This window comes from Lithobates pipiens, unplaced genomic scaffold (genome assembly GCF_037356315.1).
Source record: "Lithobates pipiens isolate NorthernLeopardFrog02 unplaced genomic scaffold, aLitPip1_a1.2 Scaffold_18, whole genome shotgun sequence".
Lineage (NCBI taxonomy): Eukaryota > Metazoa > Chordata > Amphibia > Anura > Ranidae > Lithobates > Lithobates pipiens.
The window spans coordinates 386,123,980-386,141,915 of NW_027507758.1; positions in this window are offsets into that span (position 1 = coordinate 386,123,980).

Below are 17,936 nucleotides of genomic sequence, written 5' to 3' on the forward strand. Positions count from 1 at the left end.
GCCATTATTGATTCCGGGGCATGCAGCTGTTTTATGGATTCATCCTTTGCTGCCCAACATCAGATTCCTCTCCTACCTAAGACCCGTGGGCTCTCTATTCATTTGGCCGATGGCTCCGCTATTAAATCTGGTCCTGTAACTCGAGAAACTGCACCTCTACCTACTGTTATCTCTGGTTCTCATCGAGAACTTCTCCGGATGGACATTATCACCTCCCCTCTTTTTCCTGTAATCCTTGGGATGCCCTGGCTACAGGCTCACAATCCAACCATAAATTGGACTACAGGAGAAATTACCTTTTCTTCACCGTATTGCCAGAAGTTCTGTGGTTCATCCGGTTCTCTGAGACCAGCAACTTTATTATCTATTGACTCAGAGATCGATTTACGTCAAGCCATTCCTGAAGTCTACCATGAATTTTTGGACGTGTTCAGTAAACAAAAGGCAGAGGTGCTCCCGCCCCACCGGGCTTATGACTGCCCCATTGAGTTACTTCCTGGAGCCAAGATTCCGTTTGGAAGGGTTTTTCCCTTAACAGAGGTAGAGCAGGAGAAACTCAAAGAATACCTCGAAGAAAATTTAAAGAAGGGGTTCATTCGCCCGTCTACGTCCCCAGCAGGTGCAGGTATTTTCTTTGTTGAGAAAAAGGACCACACTCTCCGACCCTGCGTAGACTACCGTGAATTAAACAACATCACTATGAAGAACCGGTACCCTCTCCCTCTTTTTCCAGAGTTATTCCAAAGACTGGGAATTGCTACGGTGTTCACTAAACTCGATCTCCGTGGGGCTTACAACTTGATCCGTATCAAGGCCGGAGATGAGTGGAAGACTGCTTTCCGTACCCGATTCGGACACTTCGAGTATTTGGTGATGCCCTTCGGTTTGTGTAATGCCCCCGCCACTTTCCAATACTTTATCAATGATGTGCTTCGGGACTTTCTGGACTTATTTGCTGTCGTTTATTTAGATGATATTTTGATTTTTTCTTCCTCCCTTGAAGCCCATCGCAAGCACGTCAAAAGCGTGTTGGGTCGGCTCCGCCAACACGGACTATATGCAAAAGCAGACAAGTGTTTGTTCGAACAGGAAAGTATACCATTCCTGGGGTTGATCATCTCTAGTAAGGGTATAAAAATGGACCCCCAGAAGATTGCTGCGATTTTGGACTGGCCGACTCCTGTAGACAGGAAAGGAATCCAACGTTTTATTGGATTTGCCAACTTCTACCGCAAATTTATTAAAGGTTTCTCAGCTATTGTTGCACCCATCACACAACTAACTAGACAAGGAACCCGTTTTCATTGGACCTCTGAAGCTCAAAAAGCATTCGAGACCCTTAAGGGACTTTTCACCTCCGCTCCTATTTTAAGACATCCAGATTCCTCCCTGCCATTTGTTTTAGAAGTGGATGCATCCGAAATCGCCGTAGGAGCTATATTATCCCAAAGACAAGGAACTAAGGCCCTGCTTCATCCTGTGGCTTTCTTTTTACGTAAGTTATCTGCAGCCGAGAAAAATTACGATGTCGGAGACCGGGAGCTGTTGGTCATTAAATCCGCATTAGAAGAGTGGCGTTATTTGTTGGAAGGAGCTTCTCATCCAATTCTAATATTTACAGATCACAAAAACCTGGAGTACTTAAGATCTGCAAAAAGACTAAAACCAAGACAAGCCAGGTGGGCACTCTTCTTCTCCCGGTTCTCTTTCCATGTGACGTATCGCCCAGGGTCTAAGAATATAAAACCAGATGCCTTGTCACGGATGTTCCACAAGTCCCAGGAGAATTCTCCTCCGGATACCATTCTCGCTCCTGGGAATTTCCTTCTGCTTCAGGAAGATCTTCTCTCTCGGCTTAGACAAGCCTCCATGGGACAAAGACCCTTCTCAGAACCAGAACTACAAACCAGAGGTGGGTTACTGTGGTATAAAGACAAGATCTACATCCCCGAAACTCTGCGGGTATCTGTTCTAGAGCTGTGTCATGACCACGCACTCGCCGGACATTTTGGTATCACTAGAACCATTGATTTGCTACAGCGTACTTTTTGGTGGCCTCAGTTACGGGAGGATTGCAGGAAATACGTGAACACCTGCACTACGTGCATTAGGAGTAAGAACTGTAAAACCAAGGCCTGGGGCCTCCTTAAACCGTTGTCTGTTCCGGACAGGCCATGGAAAATGCTGTCTCTAGACTTCATTGTTGAATTGCCTCCGGCAGACGATCATACCACTATCTTGGTGGTGGTCGATCGTCTGTCAAAGATGGCACATTTTATTCCCATGAAGGGTACCCCTTCAACCTCTGAAACTGCACAAGTGTTTATCAAAGAAATAATTAGGCTCCATGGGGTACCAGCCAATATAGTTTCGGATCGAGGAGTACAGTTCACCTCTCGATTCTGGAAGTCCCTCTGCAAGGCCTTGAATATTGAGCTATCTTTCTCATCCGCTTATCATCCTCAGTCCAATGGGCAGACTGAGAGGACAAACCAAACTCTCGAACAATATTTACGCTGTTTTTCCTCTTTTGCACAAGATGATTGGATCTCCCTACTTCCAGTAGCTGAATTTGCGTATAATAATTCTCTCCATTCCGCCATCAAACAGACACCCTTTTTTGCCAATTATGGCTTCCACCCTTCATTTTTACCCAACTCCCTTCCTGAATGTTCAGTACCTGCGGTCCAGGAAAAGATGAACTTTTTTTCAACCAACAACAAACTTCTACAAGAAACAATGACTAAAACTCAAGAGCACAACAAGGCAACCTTTGACAGGAAGAGACGAGGAGAGTTAGTACTGGTACCTGGTGATTTGGTGTGGCTATCCACGGTAAACTTGAAAATGGCGTGTCCTTCAAGGAAACTAGGTCCCAAGTTTTTAGGACCTTTCTCAGTCAAAAGGAAGATTAACGATGTTGCTTTTGAACTAGAACTTCCAGACTCACTAAAGGTTCATCCGGTATTCCATGTATCCTTATTGAAACCTTTCACTCCCAATCCATTTCCTAACCGAAAAACCACTCCTCCTGATCCGATCTTGGTTGATGGTGAAGAAGAATTCGAAATTGAAGCCATCCTAAAATCCAGAAGAAGAGGAAACCAGAACCAGTTCTTAATCAAATGGAAAGGATATGGTCCTGAAGAGAACTCCTGGGAGCCTGAGGACAACATTCATGCGAAAAACTTGATTCGATCCTTTAAAAGGGCCCATCCGGAAAAGTTTGCCCGAAAGGGCATCCGGAGGCTGCCCCTTGGGAGGGGGCAATGTCATGAAAATCTCACGAAGAGATTGTCCTCCAGGTCTTCTGATGTACGATCGTCGCGGGTACGCACGATCGTACGAACGCCCTTACGTTCGTACACAGGTGCGCGTGCGTGCGTCCGTATTGGCGCCAAACGGCCTATTTAAACCAGCCTCTTGCCAACAGTCTTTGCTGTCTGCTCTACAGCGTTATATCTGTGAGACCTGATCTGTATTGTTTGTTCCTGTTTGACCCGGCCTGCCTGTGACCTATCTGCTATCCGCCTGCACCCGACCTCGGCTTGTTGTGACTATTCTCCTGCCTGTTCCCTTGTACTTCGTTCCTGTCTGGTATCCGATCCGGCTTGCTCTGACCATCCGTCTGCTAAAAGGGTAACCTGCTTATACTGAACTGTTCATCTGCTATAAGTGCCTGCTCATATTGAACTACCTATCTGCTGCAAGTCACCTGCTTATACTGAACTGTGTCATCTGCTACAAGTGATCTGTTAGTATTGAACTGTTCATCTGCTAAAAAGTGCCTGCTCATATTGAACTACCTATCTGCTGCAAGTCACCTACTTATACTGAACTGTGTCATCTGCTACAAGTAACCTGCTAGTATTGCACTGTACATCTGCTCCTAGTGCCTGCTTATATTGACTGTTTATCTGCTGCAAGCACTTGTGTATATTACACTGTTCACCTGCTACAAGTGGCCTGCTTTCCTGCACTGCTTATTGCCAAGTTACCTGCTCCTTTGAACTGTGTATCTGCTATAAACCACCTGCTGATCCCTTCACTGTGATTACCTGCTCCACTGAACCTCCCCTACCCATCCTACCCATCTGTTGATCCTGCCAGGCACCTGTACCCCTCCTTACTCCTGTGTTCCCTGTTACATTGCCAGGAAACCGGTAGTGGGAGTCGTAAAGGAGGCCTCTCTCCGCAATCCGGGCTCGCTACTAGAAGGTACGTGATACTGAACCACTCAGAAAGTTTACTAAAATAAGTAATGGAACACAATGAGCATTAATAAACACAAATTATAATTGACAATTGTTATCACTTAATGCACATATACAGAACTTATAACCTTATAATCACTTTAAGGAGTATTCTGTATGTGAACAGGTGCACAGAGGGATAAGTACCCAATATCTTCAAAACATATATTAAATACCTTCCCACTGAGGCCTCAACACACAGACCAAAATGCAGTATATATATTATTTACATTCAAGAACACAGTGTGAAGTCTAGCATATACTCAATGGCTCCCCCTAGGCTATATTTCAGAATTCAACTTATAATAAGAGCAGCAATGCTTGGTAAAAGAGGAAGTTGATGAAAGTTCTTTCAAATCCAGATATCTTCAGCTAGCCTGATGTTTAAACTGCAGTATTTGTAATCCATAAAGTCAAAGGAAAAGAAATGACTGTAGAACAAAAGATATGTTGATGACTGCTTGACTGAAGAAATATCACCACTTGTAGATTCCTCCTTACATGTGAGTGCAACACAGTACTGACCTTACAGAGTAGGGGAGAAAGACAAGGCCCCAAAGTCCAGCTGTATGATGTCTGTGAAGAAGTAGATTCACCTCTGTGGAATTACAAGTCTCACCAGCAGTCTGTAGAAAGAACTCCCTCAACAATACTGTACTCTCTACTGGAGTGGGCAGGTGCCCTCTCACCACAATGGCCAAAATTGCTGTGAGGCTCCATCCGGAATCCCCTCTTGGTGTCTAGGTCTGGTGAAGATGATGCTGCCACGCCATGGGCTGAAGTGCAGGGGCTTCCAGTTGCTCTGAAGCACAGGCCAGTCCACTTGCTAGGATAGCAAGGCTGTACTCCGAGATACCTCAGAGTCGGGTAATCCGGCTCTCCGCTGTATAGGTCGCAGTCTCTCACTCCTGGTCACACACAGACCTCCTGCTGGCAGGTGTTGAATGGTGTCCAGAGAGGCTGAAAGCAGGCCGCACCTTTCCTTTTATCACTCCTCCCAGCAGGCAGTTCTACATGCTTTATATTGTCGGTCATGTAGTTCAGAGCTGATCCAGCTAACAGAGTCACTTCCTCCTCCAAACTACATCTCCCACAATACTTTGCTGCATCCCTCTTTCAGTGTAAGGGAAAAATGCTAACAGAGTTCAGCAGACACTAGATGGAGCCAATTAAATGATGCACATATGCAGAAGAGTACCATGTTTAAAAAGGAAAACTGCAGATTGAAAATATCAAAAAAGAAATGTATTGATGTCAGTCTAGTATGCAAAAAAATGTAAGCAACAAACCAGATGAATCACATATAGGGGAACAGTTCCACCTGTGGGAGGGGTCTACTGCGCTCGTGCACATGGGGTAACACTTTGCTCGAAGGCATGCTCACCAATGCCCGGGACCAGGCGGACACTGCGGTCATCTGAAAAGTCAAACACTAAGGCAGTCCCTAATTTAGAGATGAATCACTTGTAGCACTAATGCAGCACTAATATACAGCGTTCCTTTTTGTCTCATTTCACTACACACTTGTACTGATATACTGTATGTGTTGCATTTAGAGGGACAAGAAGAGCCATTGCCCATTCCACTAGTCCAGCGTACTTCAGTTACCTCACTCCCTGACACATAGAGAGGGTCTCATACATGTCCTGAATTGTCTCTTTCTTTCCCATACACAGTGATCAAGCCTTAGATCTTCGTAAAGCTAATCTGCTCATGGTAACCAGAGAAGAAAGACAGCTAGGGAGGGAGTCAGAGCATCAAATCCCTCGCTACTGGAGGACCTGTCACGTAACCAGGTACCACGCCAATGACTGGTTGCTGTAGCTGTGCTTTCTCATGACACATACCTCCTCTTCTTTGCAAGTTAAGCTGTATCCCGATGAGCCAGTGATCCAGAGGTTAACCACTGGTTCCAGCAGACCTCTGCAAGGTTCCCATTCTCTTTTAAGTGTTGTCTCTCTGATTCTAACTCCCTCTGGGACCCAAACCTCTTCCCTTTTATAATATATGGGAGGTATGCTGAACCCTAGAAAAAGCCTGAAAACATACTCAGGGAAGGCAGCAGAAAATATTACCCCTTTCCCCTGATCAAGGCAGCCAAAATAACTAACATAAAATGCAGTAGGCCACCTTCCTACACTCCTGCTAAAGATTTTGCGATTCTGAGCAGCCACCCGTGCCAAACAGCTCAGTCAGATCATTGACCTCCATTGCACAGCATGGTCAAGAACACTGGATCAAAACACACCATACCCTTCTGACTGGACAGTGAAAGAGCAGCAGCACATTGATGAGACTCTCTCTGTATGTTCATCACTGACAGCATATTTCTTTGTAGAAGCTTGACTGAGCTGTTTTTAATACAGTGCGGTCTAAGAGCCCAAAGATCACAGGCACTCAATGCTGTGTTTCAGTCTTGTCACTTGCACACAGAGATTTCTCCAGATTCTCAGAATCTTTTGATGATTTATGTACTGTAGATCAATGCTGTATCTTGGCCTAGGCCAACAAGGCCCAGGCCTAGGGTGTTACTTTACAAAAAGAGTCCCTGCTGGCTCCCGCTAAACTTTTAGTGTAGCACCAGTCTCATGGGGTGGATTGGGAGGGGAGGAAAATTGATTTGGCGCCCCCTCAAAGCAGCCGCACTGGGGGGGGGCAGCCCATACATATGTAAGGGTCCTGAGGGGCCCAGGCGGCAGACCCCAACCAATGAGTTGTTGTGCGGGCAGTTGGCATTCTGCAACTGTTGGGGAGAGCCCGCCGCTTCTGGTTTTGGCTGTCCTATCATCACACTGAACCTCTCTACTGAGTTCTCAGCTACAGAGAGACAGATGCCATGTCGGGACTCGGGAGGCTGAAACTGTCTGAAGGATAAAGTCAGCTGACGGGCCCAGGCAAGTGGAGTGAAGGGGGAGGTGCTCTCCACTGTGTGAGGAAACCCCATGTCTGGAGAGGTGCAGTGGAGATATACGTGAAGGGAGCAGTGGTGGCTGTGCTCAAAATTTGGAGAGTGGCAAACAAACCCCCCCCCCCCTCACTCGCACTGCCACCAAGCCACCCCCACCCCCCACGTGAGATGAATGGGAAGGCAGCCTTACCTTAGGAGATGATGAGGATCCAGGGTAAGGCTGCTTATTCTTGCTCCAGCCGAGGGAAGAGCCGAGGCTTTGCCTCCCGGCCAAACAGACGTTGCTTCTCCTCCTGGTTGAACAGGAAGTGGGTCCTGAGACACAATTGACCGGGAGTCCTAAGATTTTCTTGGCCAACTGGGTCTTAGAACCCGCTTCCTAAATGGCCGGGAGGAGAATCAGTAAGACAATAGCGAATATTAATTCACTATTGTCATACAACTGGGTGGGCTCAGGGCATACGGCTCTGCACCCTGAGCCCACCCTTTTTTTAAGCCAATTAGAGCCCCAGGCTTTAATCATGTGCTTCCAAAAAAAACAAAAAAACATTGAAATCCAATGCGTCCGGCACCCCACATGGAGATTAGGGGCCAGGTGCATTGGACCCTTCCGGCAACAACCTCTTATTGACGGGTCACTGCTGGAAGTGAGCCAGGCAGGCTGTAAGTACCCAGGCTGAAAGGAAAACCATATCAGTTGAGTGGAAATTGCAGGACAACTACCTAGCTGCCACTGGGCTTCTACTCTGGGTAGTAGGGATGGTGCAGACACAAGGAACACTGATATGATCACCTATATCTTGGCAGGTAGGTAGTAGGACTCTCCTGCAATCCTTTGCTTGTGTTAGTAGTACATACCGTATTAAGGAATCTACATTTTATTTCTGTTGATTGCTGATGAGAAAAATAAACATATTTATTTATCTGTTCCTGCCCTAATCCTTCCTTTGCTCAATGCCTGGACCACATACCTTCATCAATGTGCTATGTTTTCTGCTGTACCACTGGCATGGTTCTATCCTCTTAGTCCTCTCCATAAACTTAGCAGAAATTTGTGCTCAAAGTAGAACTATCAGCAACACTTCTTTTTATTTTTTATTTTTCATTTTGAATAGAATAAGGGTGGGTTATAGCCCCTGTCTGTTTATTTTTTTCTGTGTCCCATTTCTGAGATTTCCCTTCCTGCCCCACAGCCAAACAGGAAGTCAGAGGAAATCTCTGCAAATAAAGGGAATGCTCCCCCCCCCCCCCAGGCCCTCAGAACTAATGTCCCCACTGGGGTGGGTCTTAAACAGGAAGGGGTGGGTCATATTTAAATTAGAGGGTGCACAAGTTTAGTCAGGCCTAGGGCAGCACAAAACCTAAATACACCACTGCCGTAGATGATAATATATTTAAAGACCTAATTAGTTACAAAATGTTCTTGTAGATCTTCCTGGTTAGTAGGGATGAGCCGAACACCCCCCGGTTCGGTTCGCACCAGAACTTGCGAACGACCCCCGCGTTCGGTACGAACGTTAGAACCCCATTGAAGTCTATGGGACTCGAACGTTCGAATTGGAAAGTGCTCATTTTAACGGCTAATATGCAAGATAGTGTCCTAAAAAGGGTTTGGCGACCTGCCTCCTGCCTCAGGGGACATGGGTCACTGCAAAAAAAAGTTTTAAAAACTACCGTTTTGGCGGGAGCACTGATTTTAATGACGATTAAAGTGAAAAAAAAAAAAGTGAAATATTCCTTTAAATATGGTGCCTGCGGGGTGTCTGTAGTATGCCTGTGAAGTGCCACGTGTTTCCCGTGTTTAGAACAGTCCCTGCACAAAATTACATTAAACGGAAATAACACCATTTAAAACTGCTTGCGGTTTTAATGTTATATCTGGTTCCTGCAATATGGTTGAAAATCATTGAGAAACATGGCATGGGTAGCCCTCCCTGCCCATTACCAGCCTATTTGGGTCTTGTACGCATATTAAGGGGAACCCCGTACCCATATTAAAAAAAGGAAATGCGTGTGGCCCCCAGGCCCTATATACTCAGAACAGCAGTATACAGGCGGTGCAAACAAGACAGGGACTGTGTAGGTTTGTTGTGTTAAGTTGAATCTGTTTGTCATTTTCAACCGGTACATTTTTAAAGTGTAGCTCCAGTCAAAAAAACTATCTTTAAGCTTTTTGGAAAACATAGGGAAGGGTTATCACCCCTGTATAATTTGTTTTGTCGTCCATCTTTTTTCATCTCACTTGCTGCTGTCTCCTTGCGTTTGCAAGTAGGAGATGTTTGTAAGTTGGATGTTTGAAAGTAGGGGCCTGCCCTATATTATAGCGGTATGTACTGGGTACAGAGCACGCAGACAGCACGCACTATCTCCTAACACTACTGACTGCAAGCTCTATTATTAACCACTTGTTAGCCCAATGTTTGCATAAAGTGAAAGATGAAGTTATGCTGAGTAAATAGATATCAAACATGTCACTCTTCAAAATTGCACATGCCCGTGGAATGGCGCCAAACGTCGCTACTTAAAAAATCCCCATAGGCGACGCTTTAAATATTTTTTTACTGGTTACATGTTTTGAGTTGCAGAGGAGGTCTAGGACTAGAATTATTGCTCTCGCTCTAACATTCTCGGCGATACCTCACATGTGTGGCACATGCGAGCACATGGGGACATGGGCGCTTTAATGTTTATTTTATTTTTTTATTGTTCATTTTACTTTATTTATTTTAGTTTGACATTTTTTTCCCAAAAATATATTTTTGATCACTTTTATTCCTATTACAAGAAATGTAAACATCCCTTGTAATAGGAATATGGGGTGACAGGTCCTCTTTACAGTGAAATCTGGGGGGTCAATATGACCCCACATCTCACCTCTAGGCTGGGAAGCCTGAAATAAAAAATAAAAAAAAGATTCTGGCTTTGATCGTACTGGCGAGTTGGTAGAAGCACCGGAGGGCGGTGAGGGGTGGGGGGCGTCTATGGCTGGGTATTTCAGGGTATCACCGAGTATGGCTGGGTATCTCTGAGTATGGCTGGGTATGGCAATTTATGGCAGGGTATTACAGAGTATTGGCGGGGTATTGGCGGGGTACTACAGAGTAATAGCAGGGTACTGCAGAGTATTGGGGGTACTGCAGAGTAATGGCGGGTACTGCAGAGTATTGGGGGGTACTGCAGAGTAATGGGGGTTACTGCAGAGTAATGGGGGGTACTGCAGAGTAATGGCAGGGTACTGCACTGAAGAGTAATGGCGGGGTACTGCACTGCAGAGTAATGGCGGGGTACTGCAGAGTAATGGCGGGGTACTGCAGAGTAATGGCAGGGTACTGCACTGCAGAGTAATGGCAGGGTACTGCACTGGAGAGTAATGGCGGGGTACTGCACTGCAGAGTAATGGCGGGGTACTGCAGAGTAATGGCGGGGTACTGCAGAGTAATGGCAGGGTACTGCAGAGTATGCACTGGTATTGCAGAGTATTGGCAGGGAATTGAGGGGTTAAATTCGGTGAGCAGCGATGTGGGCACTGCAGATGCAGCCCACATCGCTGCTGACACCGATCTCTTTCCCCTCCGCTGTACCGATCGGTACAGAAAGGGGAGGGAGGAACAGGCGTCATAACATGACGCCGGTTTGTTTCCAAATGATCACTCCGTCATTTGACGGAGCAATCACGTGGTAAACGGCCGCTATGAGCGGCCGTTTACCGTGATGCGCCGGGTCCTATGGACCCGGCGGTCACGGATGCTCTCGAGTGCGCACACCTCGGGGCACGCGAGAGCAGAATTCTGGGAGGCCGTTAATTAACGGCCTCTCTGAGTTAAACAACCGCCCTGAAGCCGTTAATCGGCAATGGGCAGTTGTTAAGTGGTTAAAGCTAGATCACTAGCTATATAGGTGAGGTGAATATAGTGGTGTATACTGCAGTCAGGGCACAGACAGCAACCACTACACAGCAGCAAGATAGGAAATCAGCCAAAAACGATTGGTGTGTACTGTGTTGAAGGTACACAGAACACCCACTGCTTCAGATGCAAAGTAACACACTACAGGAGGCCGCCTTAAAGGCGGCCTTATATAGTGTGGGGCGTGCACTACACAGCCTGAGCTATGATTGGCCACAGGCAGGATGCCTGTGGCCAATCATGGCTCTCCTCGCTGCCGGCGCTGCGATTGGCCAAGCATGCGGGGTCACAGTGCATGCTTGGCCAATCATCGGGCAGCAATGCACTGCGCCAACGCAGTGCATTGTGGTCCGCGCGCGCGTCACTCGAATTTTGACGCGAACGGCCAAAACGTTCGGAATTCGCCGAACGGCCGAACAGCCAATGTACACGAAGCTCATCCCTACTGGTTAGTATCAACTTTTTGTTGACCTATCCCAGCTTTTTTGAGACTATTACTGCAATCATTTTCAAAATCACCTTTTTTTCTTAAAATGGTTAATTTTCTCTCAGTATACCATTTGAATTGTTATCTGTTTAACTATTGTGAATAAAATATAGGTTTATGGGCAGCGGTGTATTTTGGTTTTGTGCTGCCCTAGGCAAGACTAAAATCAGGGGCCCCTAATGTAAATTTTCCCCATCCTTTCCTGTCTAAAATCCACCCCTTTATCTGTAAACACCACTCCTTCCTATTCAGGCTCCACCTTTTCATATTAGAGCACCACCTCTTCCTCTCTGTACTTTAAAAGTGGATAATGAATACATATATATTGTTATTTTGGGGGGTTGTTTTTGCAGTCTCTGGTGGACTGTGTGGGGTCTCTGGTGGTGGCCATGTGGGGTCTCTGGTGGGCTGTGTGTACTCTCTAGTGGCTATGTGGGGTCTCTAGTGGGCTGTGTGAGGTCTTAGGTGGTGGCTATGTGGGGTCTTTGGTGGGCTGTGTGGACTCTCAAGTGACTGTGTAGGGTCTCTGGTGGACTGTGCGGGGTCTCTGGTGGTGGCTATGTGGAGTCTCTGGTGGGCTGTGTGGACTCTCAATTGGCTGTGTGGGGTCTCTGGTGGTGGCTATGTGGTCCAAGAATGAATGAATCCTGGGTTCTGACATCAAAGGGGTCATATTCTTAGATCTCAAGAGTTAATGCATGGACTTGTAGTCCTTCACTAGTTGAAGGGGTATCACATCCTCAGCTCTGAGGGGTTCATGCTGGGACTTGCAGTCCTTAAATTTTGGACGGAGTCACATCCTTAGATCTCATGGGTACATTCTGGGACCTGTAGTACTTCACTAGTTGGGAGATGTCACATCCTCAGCTCTGAAGGGCTCATGCTGGGACCTGTAGTCCTTCACTTTTTGGGGGCCCAGTCGGCTCCTGTTCCCTGCATTCCTCAACGATCGGACTGCTCACTAATGTCCTTTCAGCTAGGGGGGTGGCGTGACCCCCTGTAAAATGCCGCCTGAAGCAAAAGCCTTGTTTGCATTACGACAAATATGTCCCTGTTTATGGGTATATAAGATTTGCAAATTATTGCAGTTTTCTTTTATGCAGATTTTACACAATGTCCAGCATGGTAGATAGTGAATCAATTCCATTTGCCTAACTGTCCCTACCTTCATAGGTATGCACACAGGGTGTGGCAAATGTGCCTGGGCACACCCTAATCACCCCATTCCCATTAGCATTATTGCTCTGTGTGCATTTCTTTTCTGGAAGCCTTTCTTTCTAACTGTAATCTGCAGGCAGGGAGATCATGTGCTGGTGGGGTAAGCAAGAGTGCTGCAAGGAAGACTGTATGTATAGTATATATTCATACATACATACACACACATGCATTTTTTTTTTGACCTGAGGAAACATGTAGTCTCTCTGTCGACCAAGTTCTTCCCCTGGTTTCCCTGGCATCAGTGACTTTGTACTGGTTCCAGCTCTCGGGTTTGCTCTGTACTACTACCGCCAGGCCTTGATGTCACTTCCGATCGGCAGGCACTGCTCAAAGGGCCGCCAGGTCCTGGTGGTCTGGGCTACCACTGCAGCTCCTTTCATTCTGTGTTTCCAGCACACTGGCCTCTGGATCCTCGCATCCTGTGCCCTTGGTTGGGATCTCCTGTTAGTTGCTTTCTTGTGACATCTCGCTCTGCAGCCCAGCCATATTCCACCAGAGCTTCCCTGTCATCCATGCAGCCCCAGCCTCCAGGTAGTCATAGTTCTGGTCAGTGGCGTAACTAGAACCTTCAGGGCCCAGATGCAAGAAACCATGAAGGGCCCCCCTGAACCCCAGCCAGGGCCCTTCCCTCTGAATCCGGCGGTGGAACTCCATGGCGTGGTCACAGGTATGACCTTTGTGAGACCTGTAGTTCCACCACTGGCATCAGTATTTTTATTTTTATTATTTTTTTTTTTTTTAAGTGTCCCATCTGGCTGGGGAGAACAGACATCGGACTGAGCGGCAATGCATGGAGCAGGAGAGGGGTACTCTGAGGAGCCAGCCAAGGACACAGGTCATGCGGGGTATGCACAATTAAAGAGCAGCCAGTGCGATAGTCGAGCCTGGAGCTCTGCTAGTCACCCTCCACCTCCAGCCACCCATGTGCCCCTAGCTGCCGGCCATATGTAGAGGGGGTTGCATGGGCCCCCTGTAGCACAGGGCCCAGTTGCGGTCGCGACTGCTGCACCCCCTATAGTTACGCCCCTGGTTCTGGTCCATCATGATTTCTGCATGACTGTTACCAGGCTGCTGTATACCTCAGTACTCCATACCCTCATTACCTATGGAATAAAACACTTTATTTTTACTCACCAGAGGCCCATTTTTACCTTATTGCTTTGGTCCAGCACTTTCTTCCCATGTTGGTTTGTTTTGTCTACTGAATGATCAGCCTCATGTTTATAAATACCCTACCCTGGGGCTGTCTGACCAGAACCTATAGCATCATGATCTAAGACAGGTACCAATGGGCCTGCTTGCCTTAGGGGAATGGGGCTGCTAAAGGCAGAAGAAACAACAGCCAACTATAGTTCCTTACTTAGGCACTGGGCTGTGCATTACAGTAACTAAAGGCAGTTGTTTTATATTTTTGTGTAGAGTGGAAAGGGATTGGAATATATGTCAGGTTTTAATTGCTGTCCATGTCCCTGTGGGGTAGATTCAACCCTTTATTGAGTTGTCACCAGACCAGGGGAAATCTTCCAATGGGGACACTGGCTCTGGTGATCCTAGGGACAACCAGGGATTCCCTCGCTTTGGAGGCAGATACTCTCACTTATTGTTTTGGCTGTGTGACAGGAAGTGAAATTAAATCTCCCCAATGGGACACAGATGCCAAAAACTAGCGGTTTATGAGTTATTTATGAGTTTTATTTTAAGTTTTGACTTTAGTTCTACTTTATTGATTATTCTGTCATGAATAGATAATGAAATATAATTTTTTTTTGTATCTGCCTAGTGTCAAGCATTACCTGCACATACACTTAAAGAGGAAGTAAACCCTGATGGGTTTTACTTCCTCCTTTGCTCCCTGCAATGCCTGCATATTAAAAGCATAATGGGCTCGTATGCATCGAATACTAGCCCATTATGTGACACTTACCTGCAAACGAATCCATCACTGTCCCCTGTGCAGGCTGTGTCCATCTTCACCTTTCTTCCTTCCGGGGGTTACGGACTCCATCTCTGTGACTGGCCGGAACCGTGTGACGTCACTCTCGCGCATGTGCGTGGGAGCCGTCAGTAAGGGAACACGCTGGGGAACAAACGGCATGGAGGTCCGTTTCGTCACAGCGCATGCGCCAATTACAACATCGGCACACTGCAAGTGAAATATCTCCTAAACGGCGCACATTTAAGAGACATTTCCACTACCTATAGGTAAGCCTTATTCTAGGTTTACCTATAGTTAAAAGTCAGGAGGGAGGGTTTACTTTAATGCAAATTTGCCATATAGGAGATGAAACTATTTCTAAAGTGACTTATACGTGTTAAATGTGTGGGAAAGTGTTCTTTTTTACACTGTGAGGTTGTTTACATTCACGCCTGGTACATACCATAGAGTTCTTGTTACAAACAGATTCTTCCTGTTAAGAGGTTGTTTCCTGTCCTTGCTTAAGGGTCAGGAGACCCCTCAAGGCTATGTAGCACTAACCCCCGAAGGAGCTGCTGGTTTTATTTGGGCTTACCGTTACCTCACCTGCTTGCTTTTCCGTCTTGGGGATCCTGTGGTAAATGGCCCAAAGAATGTTGAAACTGACACTGAATCCTCTTTTGGGTTATTTATTTAGAAAAACACAGTCTCTTAACGGAGGCTAGAGGTTTAGGGGTGAGTTCAGGCACTTAAATTGCAGGGTAAAGATATTAAGAGAATCCAGAGGATAAAGCGGTTTCCACACTGGATTCAACAACCCACGGATAGACCTCTTTCACTAGGCCTAGCAGCCGGTCTCTGCCACAGACTCGTGAAATACACTTGAACGTTACTGAAGGATGTGGATAAATTTAAAGAACTGACATACAGTACTAGTTTCTCTCAGCCGATCCGGCGATACCGTATGAGTGTTGATCCAGGCTGCATCCTTCAACTAAGCCTCCAGGCTCCTCCAGAGAAGCCAGCCTTGCGCACGGCCTTCTCCTGAAAGAGTCTTCCCCTGGGGTTCTTCAGTTGCTGGGCCTCTCCCTTCTGATGAGACGGCACCGGACCATCCCTGGATCAATAGGCCCCAAAATTCACTCTGGCCCATCCCTTCAGCTGCGTTGCCTCTGGCCAGGCAGCCCCGAGACACAGGATGCATAGTCCCGCACCCCATGCCAGGAAGGTCATGGGGCTGGGTCAGGAGGACCACCAGGACCAAAAAGACAGAAAATAATCCCCCCCGCCACATGGCGTCGGTACCTTAAATATCACCTACCAGAATGCACAGCAGGAGAACACTCCCACTAGGCTGGTTCCAAGAGATAAGTGGCATTCAATGCATCCAGCTAGACTGCGTTTCTACTCTTGCCGGCGGTGACAGCAACACCTGTGGTCAAGGAGAACCCAGTGCACCCCAGCTGAACTGGTACTGAAACCAGAAATTTAGAGAAATAATCCCAAAGCCCAACTGTGGCTTCAGGCAACTTAATTGTACAAAAACAATAGTGCATGCTCGTCAGGAGTCAGCGCTGCAGCTATATATGTGGATATCTTACAGGAAGTGAGAGAGAGAGTGACCAGCCACATACTGATTGTGCAAACCAGAGGTGCTGCAGACTTTGTGCTGTATCCATCCATCCATCCATCCATCCTTCCAGGCTGAAAAGGGACAATAGGCAAGTGTTACTGCACTGTGTAGCTCACTGTTTGTTATATTACTGTCACTCCTGTGTGGGAATCAGAGATAGTTGTCAGAGGCTTCTCTGATTCACTGAAACATTCTATTTGCATACTGCAATATACTTGGGCTATTCTCAAGTGTATGAGACAAAAGCTCATTTGCTAAACCTATCACGTGACTGGTTTGTGTTGAAGTTTATATATGCCACTTCATTATTTAATGCAACAGTGCCCTTTTTTGGTCTGGGTGGTTCCTATCTAGTATTAGCCTAGGGAATGGTAAACAGCTCAGGGAAGTGACAGGATAGGCTTCCAGCGGCCATTTAGGTGGGTAGTGGTCCGGTAGCATTGATAACCTATAGTCAGGTTAGGAACCAAAAGATAGGCTAGATAGGCCTGATTTGCCTTGCAGGTGGCGTGTTCCAGACTTCTTCATCAGTGTGTTCGTCTCTACCGGTGTCCCCAGGAAGCTACCACTCCACAGATGCATCAGCGTTTGTCCTCTCAAGCCAGATTGTGTTATGCCTTAAAAGTCAACTCATCAGGGGCCCCTGCAACTGAACTGTGCCACAGGGCCTAATTGGAGGTATTGGTGTTAAAAGCCTTTAGTTATATATCCAAATATACAGTATTTCACAAAAGTGAGTACACCCCTCACATTTCTGTAAATATTTTATTATATCTTTTCATGTGACAACACTGAAAAATGACACTTTGCTACAATGAATTTGCTGTCTCCTTAAAATAACTCAACACACAGCCATTAATGTCTAAACCACTGGCAACAAAAGTGAGTACACCCCTGAGTGAAAATGTCCAAATTGGACCAGTGCCATGTGACTCGTTAGTGTTACAAGGTCTCAGGTGTGAATGGGGAGCAGGTGTGTTAAATTTGGTGTTATCACTCTCACAGTCTCATACTGCTCACTGGAAGTTCAACATACTGTAGCACCTCATGACAAAGAACTCTCTGAGGATCCGAAAAAAAGAATTGTTGCTCTACATTAAGATGGCCTAGGCTATAAGAAGATTACCAAGACCCTAAGACTGAGCTGCAGCACCCTGGCCAAGACCATATAGAGGTTTAACAGGACAGGTTCCACTCAGAACAGGTCTCACCATGGCCGACCAAAGAAGTTAAGTGCATGTGTTCAGCATCATATCCAGAGGTTGTCTTTGGGAAATAGACTATGAGTGCTGCCAGCATTGCTGCAGAGGTTGAAGGGGTGGGGGGTCAGCCTGTCATTGCTCAGACCATACGTTGTACACTGCATCAGATTGGTCTGCATGGATGTCTTCCCAGAAGGAAGCCTCTTCTAAAGATGATGCACAAGAAAGACCGCAAACAGTTTGCTGAAGACTAGCAGACCAAGAACATGGATTACTGGAACCATGTCCTGTGGTCTGATGAGACCAAGATAAACGTATTTGGTTCAGATGTTGTCAAGTGAACCAGGTGAGGAGTACAAAGACAAGTGTGTCTTGCTTACAGTCAAGCATGGTGCTGGGAATGTCATGGTCTGGG